We start from the raw sequence: 22835 nt of genomic DNA on the forward strand, positions 1-22835 counted from the left end.
GTGACACATGTAAGGATTGCCTGTTTATTAGGCAATTCCTGCATGTGTTCTGGCTATCTAACAGCCGCAAGACATGTGGCCGCGGGAACTCAAACATATTTTTCAAGCATGCTGAAAACACTTGGTTAGCACATGAGCCTGCTCGGCTAATGCCATATCCGAGCATGTTCGCTCATCACTACTGTTTAACAGTATGGCTTTTATACTAGTGCATGTAAAAAAAAGGGACAGAAAATATTAGGATATGCATATATCAATAAGAAAGGGATGTGAAAAAAATAATGCAGGAATCTAATCTTTCTTCTTGGCATATGCATATCTTAACATTTATTGTGCTTCTCATCCAGACCTATGGCTTGGAGAATCTACGTCACCAGGCCAGCTTTAGCATTAACAGTTAAAGGGTTATACTTTTAGTTTTCAGAAAATGAAGTTAATTTATTGAATTTTGAAAAGTTATATGATTCATTTATATACTTTATGCATCAAACAATCATTGCTACTAGTAATTCAGTGGGGATCTTCACTGTTTATGTTGAGAACCTGAAATTCTATCTGGATCATATGATGAACACTCAAAGGCATGGATCATTAGAAGGTAGAGATCTGATAATAGAACTTTAACTGTAACGAGCCATGCACCTCTATGAGCGTCACATGATCAAATTTTCCTTCCTTGTATGTAAGCCATGAATGTTATTTTTAATGGCAGCAGGTCAAGATTCTGAACGTTAACAAGAGTTATTGCACAAATGATATAAAAAGTGGGTTAAACTTTAATTGTACCAGTTGTGGAAATCGAAATTTCTCATTGCTGAACTTGGACTGTCTATGATATTACCATACACATTTAACCCCTTAATGACCAGAGGTATTTTTGGTTTTGCATTTTCATTTTTTCTCCCCTTCTTCCCAGAGGCATAACTTTTTTATTTTTTGGTCAAAACGGCCATGTGAGGGCTTTCTTTTTTGCAGGGTGAGTTGTACTTTTAACATATCGTGTACGGGAAAACAGGAAAAAAATTCCAAGTGCGGTGAAATTGCAAAAATAGTGCAATCCCACAGTTGTTTTTTTTTTACTATGTTCACTCAATGCTAAAACTGACCTGCCATTATGATTCTCCAGGCTATTATGAGGTCATAAACACCAAACATGTCTAGGCCTTTTTTAATTTAAGTGATGAAAAAAATTCCAAAATTTGTTGTAAAAAAAAAAAAAGCACCATTTTTCGATACCCGTAGCGTCTCCATTTTTGTTGTGATCTCGGGTTGGGTGAGGGCTTATTTTTTGCTTACCGAGCTGATGTTTTTTCAATGATACCACTTTGGTGCAGATACAATCTTTTGATCGCCCGTTAATGCACTTTACCCAAAAAATTTAATTCTGGCATTTTTACCTTTTTCCTGCTACGCCATTTAGCAATCAGGTTAATTCTTTTTTTATTGATAGACTGGGTGATTGTGAACGCAACGATACAAAATATGTGTATGTTTGGTTTTTTTATTGTTTTATTTTGAATGGGGCAAAAGGGGGGTGATTTGAACTTTTATATTTTTGTAATTTTTTAAATATTTTTAAAAACATTTTTTTTTACTTTTGGCATGCTTCTATAGTCTCCGTGGGTGACTAGAATCTGCCATAATCCAATCTGCTCTGCTACATACAGGCAATGATCAGATCTCCTGTATATAGCAGAAATGCTTACTTGCTATGAGCGGCGACCACAGGGCGGTGCTCATAGCAATCCGGAAGTGACAACCATAGAGGTCTGCTGGAGATCTCTGGTTGTCATGCCAATCTATTGGTGACCCGCGTTAACATGATGAGGTCACCGATGTGCGAGATTTCCAGCACGCTTGCTGGAAGCGCGCGTTAAATGCCACTGTCAGAGATTGACAGCTGCATTTGACTAGTTAACAGCCTCAAGTGGGTCACGATTCCACCTGCGGCTATTAGAGGCACATGTCAGCTGTTCAGCAAAGCTGACATGGTGCAGGAACAGATATGGGCACCGCTGCAAAGGGAGGGAGTCCGACATCGGTGTACTATTACGCCCGATGTCAGAAGGGGTTAAAGGAACTTTTCACGTAGACATCTGCACTTACAAGGGTAATGATAACATCTTAATATTTGAAAACCATATCGTGGTTTTAGAAATACTACACTACAAGAAAGAGTCTGTAATTGTACTCTCAAGGTGCTATTGAGTGATCTGTGCGATGTCTCATGTAAAAAGACCTAATATTTAAAATGGTATGAGTATTAAAATTAGACATGAGTGACTGTTTTGAAATTCCAATTTGCCAGCTTTACCGAATATTTCCCAAACGTTCGATACAATTGCCTTGTAAAGATGGCTTTAACCATCAAAAGTTTCCTAGTACTTTATCCAACTGAATTCAAGCTCTTTACAGTAATGCAAACACAGCATTAGTCAAAGTGACCTCAACATGTATGGCTATGTGGGAACAGATGTGTTATGAAAGGCAATTCAGTATCACAATGGACATGGAGGTCAGAGCACATACAGTGATCTGACAATAACCCAAAATAATAGAACGAGCTCTGAGACGTGGGAACTCTGCAGACCGCAATCCCTAATCCTCTCCAAACAACACTAGAGGCAGCCGTGGATTGCGCCTAACTCTGCCTATGCAACTCGGCACAGCCTGAGAAACTAACTAGCCTGAAGATAGAAAATAAGCCTACCTTGCCTCAGAGAAATACCCCAAAGGAAAAGGCAGCCCCCCACATATAATGACTGTGTTAGGACTGGCGGAACGCACCAAGAAAGGTGATATAGATGCGTTCGCAGTCCGGGGTCCACCGTGCAGGTGAAAACCTGCTGCTAGTAAATACAGACTATATGGCGGTACACTAAAGTATATACACGTGGGTTCAACCTCACCCAGCGTGAAGGGAGCAATCCTGTTGCTTCACAGGATCGCGGTACCGCACCTAAAGCGCGAGCGAGTAGTCAGCGTACTTAACCCAAACTGGGATTGAAGTCCGATTAGACCCTCGCTGGCACTACACCACAACTGGGTGTGTGAGGAAACTAAGTTTAAATATATAAATGCACAGGAGTGCGAGCAATGCCGCACAGACGGACGCCACCAACCACACTGGCTTGGGTATGGAAAGCGCAAGGCAAGCGCACGGCGCCGTACAGGCGGACACAGCAAGAGGACGCTGTAATGTGTGTATCGTGCAGATGATTAGTCGGGCGCTAGATAGCTACCAACATCCGCGAGCAGACAACAACTCTAGGGAGGGATATTTAGGAGCTTTCATCCATCGACATACATTCATCTACACACACACATATAACGTTATGAGACAATACTAGCGCATGGCCGTGCGGTCATGCGCAGTTTATATAGTTGCAGCACAGGAAGTGGCTACAGCACTTTTGCCCTTCCAAGACCTGCCAAGAGGACCAATGGAATGTGCTGCAGAGCCTGAGCACATGACCCTCGATCTCCAACGGGAGATCTTACCCTGGGCATGCTCAGTACGTGCAGACAAGGACTTAGTCCCAGAGAAGTCCGCTCGCTGCTGACCAGCACTGACTTTAATGGCAGAGACTGGAGAAGCAGCAGCAACTCTTCGCACAGAGTCAGACTGAGCGAGATGCTGGGATCGACATCCCTGCTGAGCAGACTCCACTGCGGCTGGAGGAGAATGGGAGACCGCAGCGGAGACGGATCGAGATTCCCCCTGTGCAGCAGAGGAAACTCGACTCCTAACAGACTGTGAGTTAAGATGAAAAGACAAACGTAGGGATGAAATAGATTCAGCAAAGTGAGGCCCGACTTTCTTAACAGAGCGAGGATAGGAAAGATAACTTTGAGGTCTACACAAAACCCGAAAGAAAACCACGCAAAGGGGGCAAAAAGACCCTCCGTACCGAACTAACGGCACGGAGGTACACCCTTTGCGTCCCAGAGCTTCCAGCAAAACAATTAGACAAGCTGGACAGAAAAAATAGCAAACAAATAGCAAAGAAGAACTTAGCTATGCAGAGCAGCAGGCCACAGGAATGATCCAGGGAAAAACAAGTCCAACACTGGAACATTGACAGGAAGCCAGGATCAAAGCATTAGGTGGAGTTAAGTAGAGAAGCACCTAACGACCTCACCAGATCACCTGAGGGAGGAAACTCAGAAGCCACAGTACCACTTTCCTCCACAAACGGAAGCTCCCAGAGAGAATCAGCCGAAGTACCACTTGTGACCACAGGAGGGAGCTCTGCCACAGAATTCACAACAGTACCCCCCCCTTGAGGAGGGGTCACCGAACCCTCACCAGAGCCCCCAGGCCGACCAGGATGAGCCACATGAAAGGCACGAACAAGATGGGGAGCATGGACATCAAAGGCAAAAACCCAGGAATTATCTTCCTGAGCATAACCCTTCCATTTAACCAGATACTGGAGTTTCCGTCTTGAAACACGAGAATCCAAAATCTTCTCCACAATATACTCCAATTCCCCCTCCACCAAAACCGGGGCAGGAGGGTCAACAGATGGAACCATAAGTGCCACGTATCTCCGCAACAATGAACTATAGAATACGTTATGTATGGAAAAAGAATCTGGGAGGGTCAGACGAAAAGACACAGGATTAAGAACCTCAGAAATCCTATATGGACCAATGAAACGAGGTTTAATCTTAGGAGAGGAAACCTTCATAGGAATATGATGAGAAGATAACCAAACCAGATCCCCAACACGAAGTCGGGGACCCACACGGCGTCTGCGATTAGCGAAACGTTGTGCCTTCTCCTGGGACAAGGTCAAATTGTCCACTACATGAGTCCAAATCTGCTGCAACCTGTCCACTACAGTATCCACACCAGGACAGTCCGAAGACTCAACCTGTCCTGAAGAGAAACGAGGATGGAACCCAGAATTGCAGAAAAATGGCGAAACCAAGGTAGCCGAGCTGGCCCGATTATTAAGGGCGAACTCAGCCAAAGGCAAAAAGGACACCCAGTCATCCTGATCGGCAGAAACAAAGCATCTCAGATATGTTTCCAAGGTCTGATTGGTTCGTTCGGTCTGGCCATTAGTCTGAGGATGGAAAGCCGAGGAAAAAGACAAGTCAATGCCCATCCTACCACAAAAGGCTCGCCAAAACCTCGAAACAAACTGGGAACCTCTGTCAGAAATGATATTCTCCGGAATGCCATGTAAACGAACCACATGCTGGAAGAACAATGGCACCAAATCAGAGGAGGAAGGCAATTTAGACAAGGGTACCAGATGGACCATCTTAGAAAAGCGATCACAGACCACCCAAATGACTGACATCTTTTGAGAAACGGGAAGATCTGAAATAAAATCCATAGAGATATATGTCCAAGGCCTCTTCGGGACCGGCAAGGGCAAAAGCAACCCACTGGCACGAGAACAGCAGGGCTTAGCCCGAGCACAAATCCCACAGGACTGCACAAAAGCACGCACATCCTGCGACAGAGACGGCCACCAAAATGATCTAGCCACTAACTCTCTGGTACCAAAGATTCCAGGATGACCAGCCAACACCGAACAATGAACCTCAGAGATAACTTTATTAGTCCACCTATCAGGGACAAACAGTCTCTCCGCTGGACAACGATCAGGTCTATTAGCCTGAAATTTTTGCAGCACCTGCCGCAAATCAGGGGAGATGGCAGACACAATTACTCCTTCCTTGAGGATACCCGCCGGCTCAGACAAACCCGGAGAGTCGGGCACAGAACTCCTAGACAGAGCATCCGCCTTCATATTTTTAGAGCCCGGAAGATACGAAATCACAAAGTCAAAATGGGCAAAAAACAGCGACCAATGAGCCTGTCTAGGATTCAACCGCTTAGCAGACTCGAGATAAGTCAAGTTCTTATGATCAGTCAATACCACCACGCGATGCTTACCTCCTTCAAGCCAATGACGCCACTCCTCGAATGCCCACTTCATGGCCAGCAACTCTCGGTTGCCCACATCATAATTTCGCTCAGCAGGCGAAAACTTCCTGAAAAAAAAGGCGCATGGTTTCATCACTGAGCAATCAGAACCTCTCTGCGACAAAACAGCCCCTGCTCCAATCTCAGAAGCATCAACCTCGACCTGGAACGGAAGAGAAACATCTGGTTGACACAACACAGGGGCAGAAGAAAAACGACGCTTCAACTCTTGAAAAGCTTCCACAGCAGCAGAAGACCAATTGACCACATCAGCACCTTTCTTGGTCAAATCGGTCAATGGTTTGGCAATACTAGAAAAATTGCAGATGAAGCGACGATAAAAATTAGCAACACCCAGGAGCTTTTGCAGACTTTTCAGAGATGTCGGCTGAGTCCAATCATGGATGGCTTGGACCTTAACAGGATCTATCTCGATAGTAGAAGGGGAAAAGATGAACCCCAAAAATGAAACCTTCTGCACACCAAAGAGACACTTTGATCCCTTCACAAACAAAGAATTAGCACGCAGGACCTGAAAAACCGTTCTGACCTGCTTCACATGAGACTCCCAATCATCCGAGAAGATCAAAATGTCATCCAAGTACACAATCAGGAATTTATCCAGGTACTCTCGGAAGATGTCATGCATAAAGGACTGAAACACTGATGGAGCATTGGCAAGTCCGAATGGCATCACTAGATACTCAAAATAACCCTCGGGCGTATTAAATGCAGTTTTCCATTCATCGCCTCGCCTGATTCGCACCAGAATATACGCACCACGAAGATCTATCTTGGTGAACCAACTAGCCCCCTTAATCCGAGCAAACAAATCAGATAACAATGGCAAGGGGTACTGAAATTTAACCGTGATCTTATTTAGAAGGCGGTAATCTATACAAGGTCTCAGCGAACCATCCTTCTTGGCTACAAAAAAGAACCCTGCTCCTAATGGTGACGATGACGGGCGAATATGCCCCTTCTCCAGGGATTCCTTCACATAACTGCGCATAGCGGCGTGCTCAGGCACGGATAAATTAAACAGTCGACCTTTTGGGAATTTACTACCAGGAATCAAATTGATAGCACAATCACAATCCCTATGCGGAGGTAGGGTATCGGACTTGGGCTCATCAAATACATCCCGGTAATCAGACAAGAACTCTGGAACCTCAGAAGGGGTGAATGACGAAATTGACAGAAATGGAACATCACCATGTACCCCCTGACAACCCCAGCTGGACACCGACATGGATTTCCAATCTAATACTGGATTATGGGCTTGTAGCCATGGCAACCCCAACACGACCACATCATGCAGATTATGCAACACCAGAAAGCGAATAACCTCCTGATGTGCAGGAGCCATGCACATGGTCAGCTGGGTCCAGTATTGAGGCTTATTCTTGGCCAAAGGCGTGGCATCAATTCCTCTCAATGGAATAGGACACTGCAAGGGCTCCAAGAGAAACCCACAACGCTTAGCATACTCCAAGTCCATCAAATTCAGGGCAGCGCCTGAATCCACAAATGCCATGACAGAATACGATGACAAAGAGCAGATCAAGGTAATGGACAGAAGAAATTTTGACTGTACCGTACCAATGGTGGCAGACCTAGCGAACCGCTTAGTGTGCTTAGGACAATCAGAGATAGCATGAGTGGAATCACCACAGTAGAAACACAGCCCATTCAGACGTCTGTGTTCTTGCCGTTTAACTCTGGTCAAAGTCCTATCGCACTGCATAGGCTCAGGTTTAAGCTCAGGTAATACCGCCAAATGGTGCACAGATTTACGCTCACGCAAGCGTCGACCGATCTGAATGGCCAAAGACATAGACTCATTCAAACCAGCAGGCATAGGAAATCCCACCATGACATCCTTAAGGGCTTCAGAGAGACCCTTTCTGAACATAGCTGCCAGCGCAGATTCATTCCATTGAGTGAGCACTGACCACTTTCTAAATTTCTGACAATATACCTCTATCTCATCCTGACCCTGACAAAGAGCCAGCAAATTCTTTTCTGCCTGATCCACTGAATTAGGCTCATCGTACAGTAATCCAAGCGCCAGGAAAAACGCATCGATATTACTTAATGCAGGATCTCCTGGCGCAAGAGAAAATGCCCAGTCCTGAGGGTCGCCGCGCAAAAAAGAAATAATAATCAAAACCTGTTGAACTGGATCACCAGAGGAACGAGGTTTCAAGGCCAGAAATAGCTTACAATTATTTTTGAAACTCAGAAACTTAGTTCTATCTCCAAAAAACAAATCAGGAATAGGAATTCTTGATTCTAACATAGATTTCTGATCAATAGTGTCTTGAATCTTTTGTACTCTTGCCGAGAGCTGATCCACAAATGAAGACAGACTTCTAATGTCCATCGCTACACCTGTGTACTGAACCACCCAAATGTCTAGAGGAAAAAAAAGGCAAAACACAGTGCAAAGAAAAAAAAATGGTCTCAGAACTTCTTTTTTCACTCTATTGAGAATCATTAGTACTTTTGGCTTCCTGTACTGTTATGAAAGGCAATTCAGTATCACAATGGACATGGAGGTCAGAGCACATACAGTGATCTGACAATAACCCAAAATAATAGAACGAGCTCTGAGACGTGGGAACTCTGCAGACCGCAATCCCTAATCCTCTCCAAACAACACTAGAGGCAGCCGTGGATTGCGCCTAACTCTGCCTATGCAACTCGGCACAGCCTGAGAAACTAACTAGCCTGAAGATAGAAAATAAGCCTACCTTGCCTCAGAGAAATACCCCAAAGGAAAAGGCAGCCCCCCACATATAATGACTGTGAGTTAAGATGAAAAGACAAACGTAGGGATGAAATAGATTCAGCAAAGTGAGGCCCGACTTTCTTAACAGAGCGAGGATAGGAAAGATAACTTTGTGGTCTACACAAAACCCTAAAGAAAACCACGCAAAGGGGGCAAAAAGACCCTCCGTACCGAACTAACGGCACGGAGGTACACCCTTTGCGTCCCAGAGCTTCCAGCAAAACAATTAGACAAGCTGGACAGAAAAAATAGCAAACAAATAGCAAAGAAGAACTTAGCTATGCAGAGCAGCAGGCCACAGGAATGATCCAGGGAAAAACAAGTCCAACACTGGAACATTGACAGGAAGCCAGGATCAAAGCATTAGGTGGAGTTAAGTAGAGAAGCACCTAACGACCTCACCAGATCACCTGAGGGAGGAAACTCAGAAGCCGCAGTACCACTTTCCTCCACAAACGGAAGCTCCCAGAGAGAATCAGCCGAAGTACCACTTGTGACCACAGGAGGGAACTCTGCCACAGAATTCACAACACAGATGGTAACGTCTTCACTGCTCACACACATTATCTATACAGGTTGTTCAGTGTTTTATGGATTTTTCTCTCTATCCTTGTGGCTAAGCTGCAAACTGTAATGTCCTTTCACTATCCCTATTCATCAGCTGTAATGTCCTTTCACTATCCCTATTCATCAGCTGTAATGTCCTTTCAATATCCTGATTCATCACTAAATGGCTGCTGCATTCCCTGCTTATACTTTTATACAGTCTATGACATAATAGGCATGTGATGGAATAGCTGCAAGACATTATGGGGAAACTTTTCCAGCAGTGTCTGAGATCATGGGAGCCTTCTCTTGCTAATGCAACATACCACAATGTATAAAATGGTTTCTGCCATTTTAGATAATTTGCACAAATAGAATTATAAACTGAACAAATTCACTGGGTTCAGTAAATTACTAAAAGTTTGACAAGAATTAAATTCTCGTCAAATCCATTTATTAATTCTTGTTAAAATGATTGATTTTCTATTATGACAGATATAATAGACAGTTTAATGCTATACAAAGTTCCCCTTTTATTTCCATACCAACTGTTGTCTTTGATGATATCCTTTTAACACGGCAAATTAAAAACAATCAAGTTATAATGTGGAAATGTAGAACCCCAATTCCAAAAATGTTGGGATGCTGTGTATCAAAAATTGAAAGTTACACGTTTTTTATCACTTATTAAATGAGTGATTTTTTTTCAAAAGGAGAGATATCTGACTTTACCCTTCTGATCTGTGTTCTATGTTCTGCTGTGAATAAAATATGGCTATAAGAGATTTCCAAATCATTGCAGCCTTGTATTCTTCACTGTGTCCCAAACTTTTTGGAAGTGAGATTGAATACAGTAACACACATTTAACTAACATAATATGTTCTAAGAAGAGTAATATGGCTTTCTCCAGGAATAATGCATTATCCTTCGCTAAAGCCCAGCATGCTGTAAAAGAAACATTGCAGTATGAATCAGTCCTTGGCTTCTGAAGACTGAGTTCCCCCTTCCCAGTAAACATTAGAAGGTCTATAAGAAATTCATGCTTAACTACATGATGTACTTGGCTAACCTAGCCGTGCTACTTAGCAACAAGCAGTGCACTTACAAAAACATCACCGATGGAGAAATGTATCAATTTAATACATTACAACCGGAAGATTACTTAATGTTTTTCTAGATTTCCTGCTGTATTTGTGCCCAACAGCAATAGGATCACTTTTTCCATTATGCCTTTACACTGGCTATACTTTTAACTTTTTACTTCTATCTTTCTGTTTTCAGCAGAAGTTTGTCTTTTCACTAAAAATTACACATTCATTTTCCCCCCCAAAAAATGCACCGTCGCAATTTATTTCATTTCACAATGTCAGTGGCATGAAGTTGGCACTGTGCCCATTTCTCTCCCAGATTATGAACGAGGAACACCAAAGTAGAAAAAAATTCACGGCTTTTCCAGAAACATTGGTGGTCTTCTTGATGGGCTATGTTTTAGTCCTTTTTGATTACTTTCTGGTTTGGCTATATTAGCTTACTCTCAGACAATATTTTTTAGGTTGCCCTCAACATGTCATGGAGTGCCCCGATATACAATGCCTGCAAAACATTACGTTCATACCCAGTGTCTACCATTATTTAGACCTATATTGTGAGTAAAGAGGGAGACACAAGCGTAAAATAGGGTCTTATCTCACATATAGAGTAAGCAATTTGACAGAAAACTGCTCACCTGGTCTTAGGTATTCAAGGCATGTATGGGTAAGGGCTGCCGCAGATCCACAATTCGGTCACCGACTGCATGAAACAGAACTCTGCAAAGGAATACGTGGATTTTGTCCGCGCTGCCCAAATGATGAGATTCCAGAAAGTTATTAAAGTTTGACAGTGGTTTATTCTATGCGTTACAAGGTTTTTTGCAACCTCTTCTTCAGGAAATGTCACATGAAACATACATAGGTGGAGCATTAAATACACGCAGATTAAAAAAAAAAAACTAGCGCCAAGCAGTCAGATGTCAGTCAGATGACACAGGTCAAAGTTCAAAGTTAGCAGACAGTATGCTATTATTTGCATAAAAGTTCATAGTAATAGATAGAAGCTGTTCTTATATTAACATGTCTACTTTAAACACAAGGAGATAAAATATAGGGAAAATTAAGAAACACATATATACTGAGCAAGAAAAGCACATCTCTGACATGAACTCCAAAAGATATGCCTCAGCTTCCTCAAGATCCGCCGCCCGACAATTAGACCGCTCGGCTATACTAACCATTTCCTGCAAGAGTATCCAATGTGGAAGAGACACATGTTGAAATAGACCATTAGTTAAAAAAAAAAAATTGTGTGGATCTAAATTTTAATCAAGTAAAAATAATTATTTTTTAAATCTTTAGTCCGGCTTTTTATTCCTATTTAATGATGAATTAGAATAAAAGGAAGGATATCGCTCATCTGCCAAAGCGCAGTGGCAGAGTGGGAAGGACGATGTGTTCCACACCTGCAAGATTGTGTACACCCTCAGGATCGCATTGCAGGAGGAGATCACAGCTCTTCTCCAAATGACACAGGGCTATTATCAGCTCCCGCACAGAGACAAATTATACAGCTGCCAGTAAAAGCCACATAGCAAAGTTTTATGAATCACTCCTTCAGCAGCGTTATTCCCACCACCTGGGGATTGCAGCTCATGTCTTTAGAACAAAGGAATGATTGGTTGTATAAAATTATTTCAGAGAGGAATCTTAACAAGAATATATATATCTTAAAAAATCAGTATTTATTTATGTAAATATATTGGGGTCCAGGAACAGTCCGGAAAGAGAAGAGAAGTTGAAGCTCTGTAGAACTACTGTTTCTCTGAGTTGAGATAGAATAGAAAAACTAAAAAAAAATGGGGTTTAGTGATTTCCCTCACCCGATCTGCGGGAATGAAGTTATATTTATAATTATGGTGTAAATTGTATCAGAGAAGACCAAGAGCACCTAACACGGGGTACCATTACCTAGCTAGCGTTGCTCATTCAAACCGCAGCACCGAAGATTTAATCCTATTACTGTAGAGCGCTTAAAAATTTCTGAATTTAAAAAGCTTATTCGACATAAAGGAGTATAATAAATATATTTAAAATACATGAAAATGCTTACCACATGAAACTTGAAAAAGATCTTTTGCAACAATTAAATAATCAATCCATCAAGGATCCCTGGTGGAATTCTTAAAAAAACTCCCATAGAAAAAATATATTAAATATTAAAGACACCCATAATTTTTAAAATATTAATAAATACATATATCCAACTCTATTATTAAATTAAGTGAAAACCTCTGTGATCTCATTAAGACCTTGTGGTTTGAGGCTTCTTAATTTGTAGATCCAATATACCTTTTTCCTGTTTAATTTTGTAACCCTATTTGGAATGTGAGCAGGGCTATGATCAATTGGAATAATTTTTAACTTATTAAAGTCTTTGTTATGAACTAAGGTATAATGTCTCGAAAGACCGTGGGTAAGAAGACCTTTTTTTCTGTTGTGTCTGTGGGAATTCAGACATAGATGAAGTTGTTGCGTAGTTCTTCCTACATATTGCTTTCCGCCGGGGTGATTCAATCATATAAATAACAAACTTAGAATTACAGCTTAGGAAGTAGAGTATATATAATTATTCTTTAGTGGAAAAGGAGATAATATCCATCGTCTTATGCCCAATGTTCTGGCAGCATAAACAGTTCTTAGTTCCACATTTAAAAGCCCCTTTAATAGTGTTTAACCCCTTCGCGACATGCGCCGTACTAGTACTGCGCTGCCGGCACTGCATTAGTGCCAGCAGCAGTACTAGTACGGCGCACCGATCACCGCGGTCTCGCGCTGAGCGCCGCGGTGATCGGGTGCGGGTGTCAGCTGCATACGACAGCTGACACCCCGCAGCAATGCCCACGATCGGCGCTATCGCCGATCGCGGGCATTTAACCCCTCTGATGCCGCTGTCAGTAGTGACAGCGGCATAGAGGGGGATCGCGCAGGGACGGGGGCTCCCTGCGCTCTCCCACCGGAGCAACGCAATGAGATCGCGTTGCTCCGGTGACCCGGAAGGAGTCCCCGGATCCAAGATGGCCACCGGACTCCTTCCGGGTCATGAAGTGACCTGGCTAGCCGGCGCCTGCTGAGAGCAGGCGCTGGAAGCCAGCTAAGCTGCCTGTCAGATCGTTGATCTGACAGTGTGCTATGCACAGTGTCAGATCAACGATCTGATCTAATACAGAGATGTCCCACCCTGGGACAATGTTAGAAAGTAAAAAAAAAAAAAAATAGAATGTGTAAAAAAAAATAAAAAAAAATCCCCAAATAAAAAAAAAAAAACATTTCCCAATAAATCCATTTATTTATGTAAAAAAAAAAAAAAACAATAAATGTACACATATTTGGTATCGCCGCGTCCGTAACGACCCGCTCTATAAAACTATCCCACTAGTTAACCCCTTCAGTGAACACCGCAAAAAAAAAAAAAAAAAAAACAAGGCAAAAAACAACGCTTAATTATCATACAGGCGAACAAAAAGTGGAATAACACGCGATCAAAACGACGGATATAAATAACCATGGTACCGCTGAAAACGTCATCTTGTCCCACAAAAAAAAAGCCGCCATACAGCATCATCAGCAGAAAAATAAAAAAGTTATAGCTCTCAGAATAATGCGATGCAAAAACAATTATTTTTTTATATAAAATAGTTTTTATTGTGTAAAAGCGCCAAAACATAAAAAAATTACATAAATGAGGTATCGCTGTAATCGTACTGACCCGAAGAATAAAACTGCTTTATCCATTTTACCACACGTGGAACGGTATAAACGCCCCCCCTAAAAGAAATTCAGGAATTGCTGGTTTTTGTTCATTCCGCCTCCCAAAAATCGGAATAAAAAGCGATCAAAAAATGTCATCTGCCCGAAAATGTTACCAATAAAAACGTCAACTCGTCCCGCAAAAAAAACAAGACCTCATATGACTCTGTGGGCCAAAATTTGGATAAATTATAGCTCTCAAAATGTGGTGATGCAAAAACTATTTTTTGCAATAAAAAGCGTCTTTTAGTGTGTGACAGCTGCCAATCATAAAAATCCGCCAAAAAAACGCTATAAAAGTAAATCAAACCCCCCTTCATCACCCCCTTAGTTAGGGAAAAATAATAAAATGTAAAAAAATGTATTTATTTCCATTTTCCCATTAGTGCTAGGGTTAGGGCTAGGGTTAGGGCTAGGGCTAGGGTTAGGGCTAGGGTTAGGGCTAGGGTTAGGGCTAGGGTTAGGGTTAGGGCTAGGGTTAGGGTTGGGGTTAGGGTTTCAGTTATAATTGGGGGTTTCCACTGTTTAGGCACATCAGGGGCTCTCCAAACGCGACATGGCGTCCAATCTCAATTCCAGCCAATTCTGCTTTGAAAAAGTAAAACAGGGCTCCTTCCCTTCCGAGTTCTCCTGTGTGCCCAAACAGTGGTTCCCCCCAACATATGGGGTATCAGCGTTCTCAGGACAAGTTGGACAACAACTTTTGGGGTCCAATTTGTCCTGTTACACTTGGGAAAATAAAAACATAGGGGATAAAATATCATTTTCGTGGAAAAAAAAATATTTTTTATTTTCACAGCTCTGCGTTATAAACTGTAGTGAAACACTTGTTGGTTCAAAGCTCTCATAACACATCTAGATAAGTTCCTTTGGGGGTCTAGTTTCCAATATGGGGTCACTTGTGGGGGGTTTCTACTGTTTAGGTACATCAGGGGCTCTGCAAATGCAACATGACGCCTGCAGACCAATCCATCTAAGTCTGCATTTCAAATGGCGCTCCTTCCCTTCCGAGCTCTGCCGTGCACCCAAACAGTGGTTCCCCCCCACATGTGGGGTATCAGCGTTCTGAGGACAAGTTGGACAACAACTTTTGGGGTCCAATTTGTCCTGTTACCCTTGGGAAAATAAAAACATAGGGGATAAAATATCATTTTCGTGGAAAAAAAAATATTTTTTATTTTCACGGCTCTGCGTTATAAACTGTAGTGAAACACTTGCTGGTTCAAAGCTCTCACAACACATCTAGATAAGTTCCTTGGGGGGTCTAGTTTCCAATATGGGGTCACTTGTGGTGGGTTTCTACTGTTTAGGTACATCAGGGGCTCTGCAAATGCAACATGACACCTGCAGTCCATTCCATCTAAGTCTGCATTTCAAACGGTGCTCCTTCCCTTCCGAGCTCTGCCATGCACTCAAACGGTGGTTCCCCCCCACATGTGGGGTATCAGCGTACTCAGGACAAATTGGACAATAACATTTGTGGTCCAATTTCTCCTGTTACCCTTGGGAAAAAAAAAATTGCGGGCTAAAACATCATTTTGTGGAAAGAAATAATGATTTTTTAATTTTCACAATGCTACATTCTAAACTTTAGTGAAACAATTTGGGGTTAAAAGTGCTCACCACACATCTAGATAAGTTCCTTAGGGGTCTTCTTTCCAAAATGGGGTCACTTGTGGGGGGTTTCCACTGTTAAGGCACGTCAGGGGCTCTCCAAATGCGACATGGCGTCCGATCTCAATTCCAGCCAATTTTGCATTGAAAAGTGAAATGGCACTCCTTCCCTTCCGAGCTCTGCCATGCGCTCAAACAGTGGTTTATCCCCATATATGAAGTATCGACGTACTCAGGACAAATTGCACAACAACTTTTGGCGTCCAATTTATCCTTTTACCCTTGGGAAAATAAAAAATTTGGGGCAAAAAGATAATTTTTTGTGAAAATTAATAAAACATTTTTTTTTACGGCTCTACATTATAAACTTCTGTGAAGCACTTGGAGGTTCAAAGTGCTCACCACACATCTAGAATAGTTCCTTAGGGGGTCTACTTTCCAAAATGGTGTCACTTGTGGGGGTTTCCACTGTTTAGGCACATCAGGGGCTCTCCAATCGTGATATGAGCTCCAATCTCAATTCCAGCAAATCTTGCATTGAAAAGTCAAATGGCGCTCCTTCCCTTCCGAGCTCTGCCAAGTGCCCAAACAGTGGTTTACCCCCACATATGGGGTATCGGCGTACTCAGGACAAATTGTACAACGACTTTTGTGGTCCAATTTCTCCTGTTACCCTTGGTAAAATGAAACAAATTGGACCTGAAGTAAAAATTTTGTGAAAAAAAAGTTAAATGTTCAATTTTTTTAAACATTCAAAAAATTCCTGTGAAGCACCTGAAGGGTTAATAAACTTTTTGAATGTGGTTTTGAGTACCTTGAGGGGTGCAGTTTTTAGAATGGTGTCACTTTTGGGCATTTTCTGTCATATAGACCCCTCAAAGTCACTTCAAGTGTGAGGTGGTCCGTAAAAAAATGGTTTTGCAAATTTTGTTGCAAAAATGAGAAATCGCTGGTCAACTTTTAACCCTTATAACGTCCTAACAAAAAAAAATTATGTTTCCAAAATTGTGCTGATGTAAAGCAGACATGTGGGAAATTTTGTTTATTAACTATATTATGTGATATATCTCTCTAATTTAAGGGCATAAAAACTAAGAGTTTGAAAATTGCTAAATTTTCTGAATTTCCGACAAATTTTTGTTTTTTTCACAAATAAATGCAAGTCATATCGAAGAAGTTTTACCACTATCATGAAGTACAATATGTCACGAGAAAACAGTGTCAGAATCACCAGGATCCGTTGAAGCGTTTCAGAGTTATGACCTCATAAAGTGACAGTGGTCAGAATTGTAAAAATTGGCCCTGTCACTTAGGTGAAAACAGGCTTTGGGGTGAAGGGGTTAAAATATGCCCCTTGTGGCTGTTGATCACTGGCTTGAGGCGACTACAACCCCTGGCAAAAATTATGGAATCACCGGCCTTGGAGGATGTTCATTCAATTGTTTAATTTTGTAGAAAAAAAAGCAGATCACAGACATGGCACAAAACTTAAGTCATTTCAAATGACAATTTTCTGGCTTTAATAAACACTAAAAGAAATCAAGAACAAAAAATGTTGTAGTCAGTAATGGTTACTTTTTTAGATCAAGCAGAGGGAAAAATTATGGAATCACTCAATCCTGAGGAAAAAATGATAGAATCATGAAAGACAAACAAAAAAAAAACACTCCAACACATCACTAGTATTTTGTTGCACCACCTCTAGCTTTTATAACAGCTTGCAGTCCCTGAGGCATGGACTTAATGGGTGTCAAACAGTACTCGTTATCAATCCGGCTCCAACTTCCTCTGATTGCTGTTGCCAGATCAGCTTTGCAGGTTGCAGCCTTGTCATGGACCATTTTCTTCAACTTCCACCAAAGATTTTCAATTGGATTGAGATTCGGACTATTTGCAGGCCATGACATTGACCTTATGTGTCTTTTCTCAAGGAATGTTTTCACAGTTTTTGCTCTATGGCAGAATGCATTATCATCTTGAAAAATGATTTTATCATCACCAAACATCCGTTCAATTGTTGGGATAAGAAAAGTGTCCAAAATATCAACATAAACTTGTGCATTTATTGAAAATGTAATGACAGCCATCTCCCAAGTGCTTTTACCAGACATGCAACCCCATATCATCAATGACAGTGGAAATTTGCATGTTCTCTTCAGGCAGTTATCTTTATAAATCTCATTGGAACGGCACCAAACCAAAGTTCCAGCATCTTCACCTTGCCCAATGCAAATTCGCGATTCAACACTGAATATAACTTTCATCCAGTCATCCACAGTCCACGATTACTTTTCCTTGGCCCATTGTAACCTTGTTTTTTTCTGTTTAGGTGTTAATGATGGCTTTTGTTTAGCTGTTCTGTATGTAAATCCCTTTTCCTTTAGGCGGTTTCTTACAGTTCGGTCATAGGCGTTGACTCCAGTTTCCTCCCATTCGTTCCTCATTTGTTTTGTTGTGCATTTCCTGTTTTGGAGACATATTGATTTAAGTTTCCGGTCTTGACGCATTAATGTCTTCCTTGGTCTGCCAGTATGTTTGCCTTTAACAACCTTTCCATGTTTGCATTTGGTCCAGATTTTAGACAAAGCTGACTGAACAACCAACATCTTTTTCAACATTGCGTGATGATTTACACTCTTTTAAGAGTTTGATAATCCTCTCCTTTGTTTCAATTGACATCCCTCGTGTTGGAGCCATGATTCATGTCAGTCCACTTGGTGCAACAGCCCTCCAAGGTGTGATCACTCCATTTTAGATGCTGAATAACGAGCAAATCTAATTTGATGCAGGTGTTAGTTTCGGGAACGAAAATTTAGAGGGTGATTCCATAATTTTTTCCTCAGAATTGAGTGATTCCATAATTTTTCCCTCTGCTTGATCTAAAAAAGTAACCATTACTGACTACCACATTTTTTGTTGTTGATTTCTTTTAGTGTTTCTTAAAGCCAGAAAGTTGTCATTTGAAATGACTATAGTTTTGTGCCATGTCTGTGAGCTGCTTTTTTCTACAAAATTAAACAACTGAATGAACATCTTCCAAGGCTGGTGATTTCATAATTTTTGCCAGGGGTTGAAGGTGCTATGATGCTCCTGATAGTTGGTGCTCTCCGGTACATTATTTCAGGATTTCTCGGGAGGACTTTACTGAGGACAGGTTTATCAAGTAGGATGTCCCATCTTTTCTGAAAAACCTCGTGGATTTCCTTGTTGATTGCTATATGGAGTTATAAAATTCATGCAAAATTTATTATCAGTACTATTTTTAACATTATTCTCTAAGAGCACTATCTATTCCAATTTCATAGAATTTTCATAGCCATATGTTACAAAATGTGAGGGATATTTCTGGGTTACAATTTTTTTTTCCGAGAATAGCAGACCGGTGTTTAAAATCAGTATCAGTGGCACAGTTCCTTCTGATACGGCAAAATTGATTGTTCGAGATATTTTTCAGCCATTTAGGATAGTGCCCACTACTGAAATGGAATACAGCTATTAGAGTCTACAAAGATTTTGCTACAGATCTTATTATTTTCTATGAAAAGAGTGACATCTAAAAAGTTGATACTATTATTTAGACACAATCTTGATAAGAAAAGCATGGTTTACCCAATCAGGATGGCCCTATATCTAGCGTTTCACCTCTTTATGTGCCAGAAAGTCTCAACAAGCTAGGGGCATGAGCCAGGCCTGACTGTTCTGCACCTGCCAGTGGAAAGTTATGTAGACTAGATTCACAGTTCAAAAAGTAGTCCATGTGCTTATATGTACAGCGTGCAAAGAACTAAAGCAGAACCAAACAGGCACTTATACCAACAGGTGTGCTGGCCCATTTTTTTTTTTGCTTCCAGCAAATGCACCCATACATATAGGGTCTGCCAGAGAGTGCTCCAATATACAGTACTTGCCAGCAAGCACCCTATCTAAAGTGCTAGTCATGCACAGTGTCTATCAGGGAGTGTCCATTATCAGTGCCTCAGTGGTTAAAAGCTTAATGTGAAAATTGAACATGTTCTGATATTTTCCATTTTCTTTTTTATGTAATAACTACATTATTTTTTAACAAGGTCACTATAATAAAATGGATAGCTATTTCTGTCTCCTACCCCAATTATATCAGGTCTTTATTACAGGTAGGGGTTCTGTTCTATTGTTATGTGTGTGTGGTGGTGGGTTAGAGGGAACTGTGTGGCTGCTTTGGTGATGTGGCATGGGTTCATTTGACATGAAGGGTGTAAGCGATGTGTACAGGGTGGGCCATTTATATGGATGCACCTGGGTGGGCCATTTATAAAGTTGCATCCAAAATTGTCGACTTCAAAATGGCCGCCATAGTCACCATCCATCTTGAAAAGTTTTCCCCCTCCCATATACTAATGTGCTACAAACAGGAAGTTGATATCAACAACCATTCCCATTTTATTTAGGTGTATCCATATACATGGCCCACCCAGGTGTATCCATATAAATGGGCCACCCTGTACTTCATATATATTCCCATGTTAGAGGATGTGAGTATTCCACTGGATTCCATGTAATTATTAACCTATACCAATATAAACTGCTGGTTTACAAGCAGTAGTAACCAAACAGCTAAGTGTAACCCTTGAAGGGTTTGAAGGGGAACATTATGTGTAACTGGTGCTAAACAGAGACTCCCAATACCATGCAAAGGTTTGCTTAAAGAGGGGTTGTCACCAGGTCAAAAGTGGACAGTTGTTTCTCTGATTTTATTCACGAGGCGATCCTGAGTATTCCATTTTTATTTAAATCAGCCTTACAGTTCTAGAGATATGGGCCATTTTTAATTTAGTGTTAATTTTTATGGTCTTTTTCAATGAGGGGTAGACCACAGTATTCTTTGAGTGAATGTATTTAAGCTGCTCAGTGTTTTTACTCTGTGAGCACCTCCTCCCTCTTGGTAAAGACCATAAAATACAGCAAAAAATTACATATTTCTGTAACTGTATGGCAGACGGTAAAAAAATTGATTACTCAGTGGAGTATGAGGAATAAAACAAGACTAAAAACAACATACTTTGTCCTGGTTACAGGTTAACTTTAATTATGCCTCTGCAACCTGGAGGAGAACTCACATAGCAAAGATTGATTGGCTGGGAAAGATAGAGCATGTGTCCATTGCAGAGTGTGGACAGTCTTACACTAGGGGAAACAGACAGTACACACAAGGAAAACCATACGGTTCAAACTGAGGGGTAAAGAAATAGCTGTGGCAGCATCATAACTGTAGAACTTTTCGAGTCCCAAGAGTCTCGGTAGTACTTTGATCCACCCCAGAAGAGCATGCTGCCTCCCATGATATTTATATCCACCTCAGATTTGCTGCAGAAAAGACTGTTAAAGTTGGTTCATATTGATTCTCCGGATCCCATCCATTGGCTGCATTAGTAACCTATGGTCGCTGAACAGGAGTCATGAAAACCGCTGTCGCGCTCGCGCCCAGACTGGTTGGTGTGGGCGTGCGGGGATGTAGCCCCACTGGACCACAGACCAGACTTCCGTGGAAGGGGCGCAACTAAGTAGATTCCTTGGTATTCGCTGGAGCCTCTGATGGTGAGGTCAGACTTGTGCGGCAGGAAGCTACCAGGTGCTACTCCAGGGTGGTGTCTGGCTGTGGCTGCTGATCCCACTGGAGAACGGAACATAGACAGGCAAGCAGGCATGGCTGGCACTCTGGCAGACAAGTGGGCATGGCTGGGACACAGGCAGGCAGACGGGTACAACAGAGACACTGGCAGGCAGGCGGGCACGCCTGGCTCTCTCGTAGGCAGGCAGGTACGACTGGCTCTCTGGCTGGACAGGCGAACAAGGTTGGTACACTGGAAGAACCGGTAGGGACCAGTCTACAGGCAGGTATGTAAAACAGGTAAGAACCTGTTCAGACAGGAGGACTTAAGAATAGGTAGAGAAAGTCCGCAAGAGCGGATGCAGAGTGAAAGCACAGGAGCTAGAGCCAAGAACAGAGATGCAGGAGGCGGGGCCACGAAGAGGAGCCAAGTGCAGTAACGTAGGTGGCGGAGCCAAGAGCAGGAGGCGGAGCCATGCGCAGAAACGCAGGAGCCGGAGCCAAGAGCAGGAGGCAAAGCCACGTGCAGAAACGCAGGAGGAGGAGCCAAGAGGAGGAGGCGGAACCATGTGCAGAAACTCAGGAGGCAGAGTAAAGAGCAAGAGATGTAGAACCGCAAGGAGCGGAGCCAGGTAGAACTGCAAGCAGCGGAGCCGCAGAGCAAAGCCACAGAGTACAGAGCAAGGTCAGAGTGCAGAGCAAAGTTACAGAGAGCAGAGCTGAGAGCAAAGCCACAGAGTGCAGAGCTGAGAGCAGAACAAAGTCAGAGTGCAGAGTTGAGTGCAGAGCAAGACACAGAGTGCAGAGCTGAGAGCAAAGCCACAGAGTGTAGAGCTGAGCTGAGAGTAGAGCAAAATCAGAGTGCAGAGCAAGACACAGAGTGCAGAGCCCATAGCAAAACCACAGAGAGCAGAGCAAGGTCACAGAATGCAGAGCAAGGAGCAAAGCAAGGTCACAGAGAGCAGAACCAAAAGCAGAGCAAAGCTAGACACAGAGTACGCACAGCAGGGAAAGGAAACCAAGGCAGGGATATAAACGGACGCAGGAACAGGACTTGGCTAAGACAAAGTCAGGAACAGGGCAAGGCACAGAGACATGGACACAAGCCAGGGTACGACGTCCCTCTGGGTGGCGGACATAGGCCAGGGTACGAGGCCCCACTGGATGGCAAACACTGGACACAGACCAGGGTGCAATGCCCCCCTGGGTGGCAGACATAAGAGTAGCAGAGAAAGGGCCTGGCAACTCAGCAGCTAAGAACTGACTGAGGGATTAAGTTTCACAGGCCCCCACCAATGGGTGGGGAAGTCTGAAATACAGGAAGCCTCATGGAAATTAGCTGGGGACACCTTAGCAAGTTGCACACAGACTCAATAAGACACAGGAGTTGCATAGGTAACAGGGACTTGAATGCTGTTGTCTTAACATCTTCACCAGTCGGACACATGGAAACTGGAAACCTTCTCATAGGGTTCAACTTTTTCCCGACAGGTAGCAGAGATGTT

This window comes from Ranitomeya imitator, chromosome 1 (genome assembly GCF_032444005.1).
Source record: "Ranitomeya imitator isolate aRanImi1 chromosome 1, aRanImi1.pri, whole genome shotgun sequence".
Lineage (NCBI taxonomy): Eukaryota > Metazoa > Chordata > Amphibia > Anura > Dendrobatidae > Ranitomeya > Ranitomeya imitator.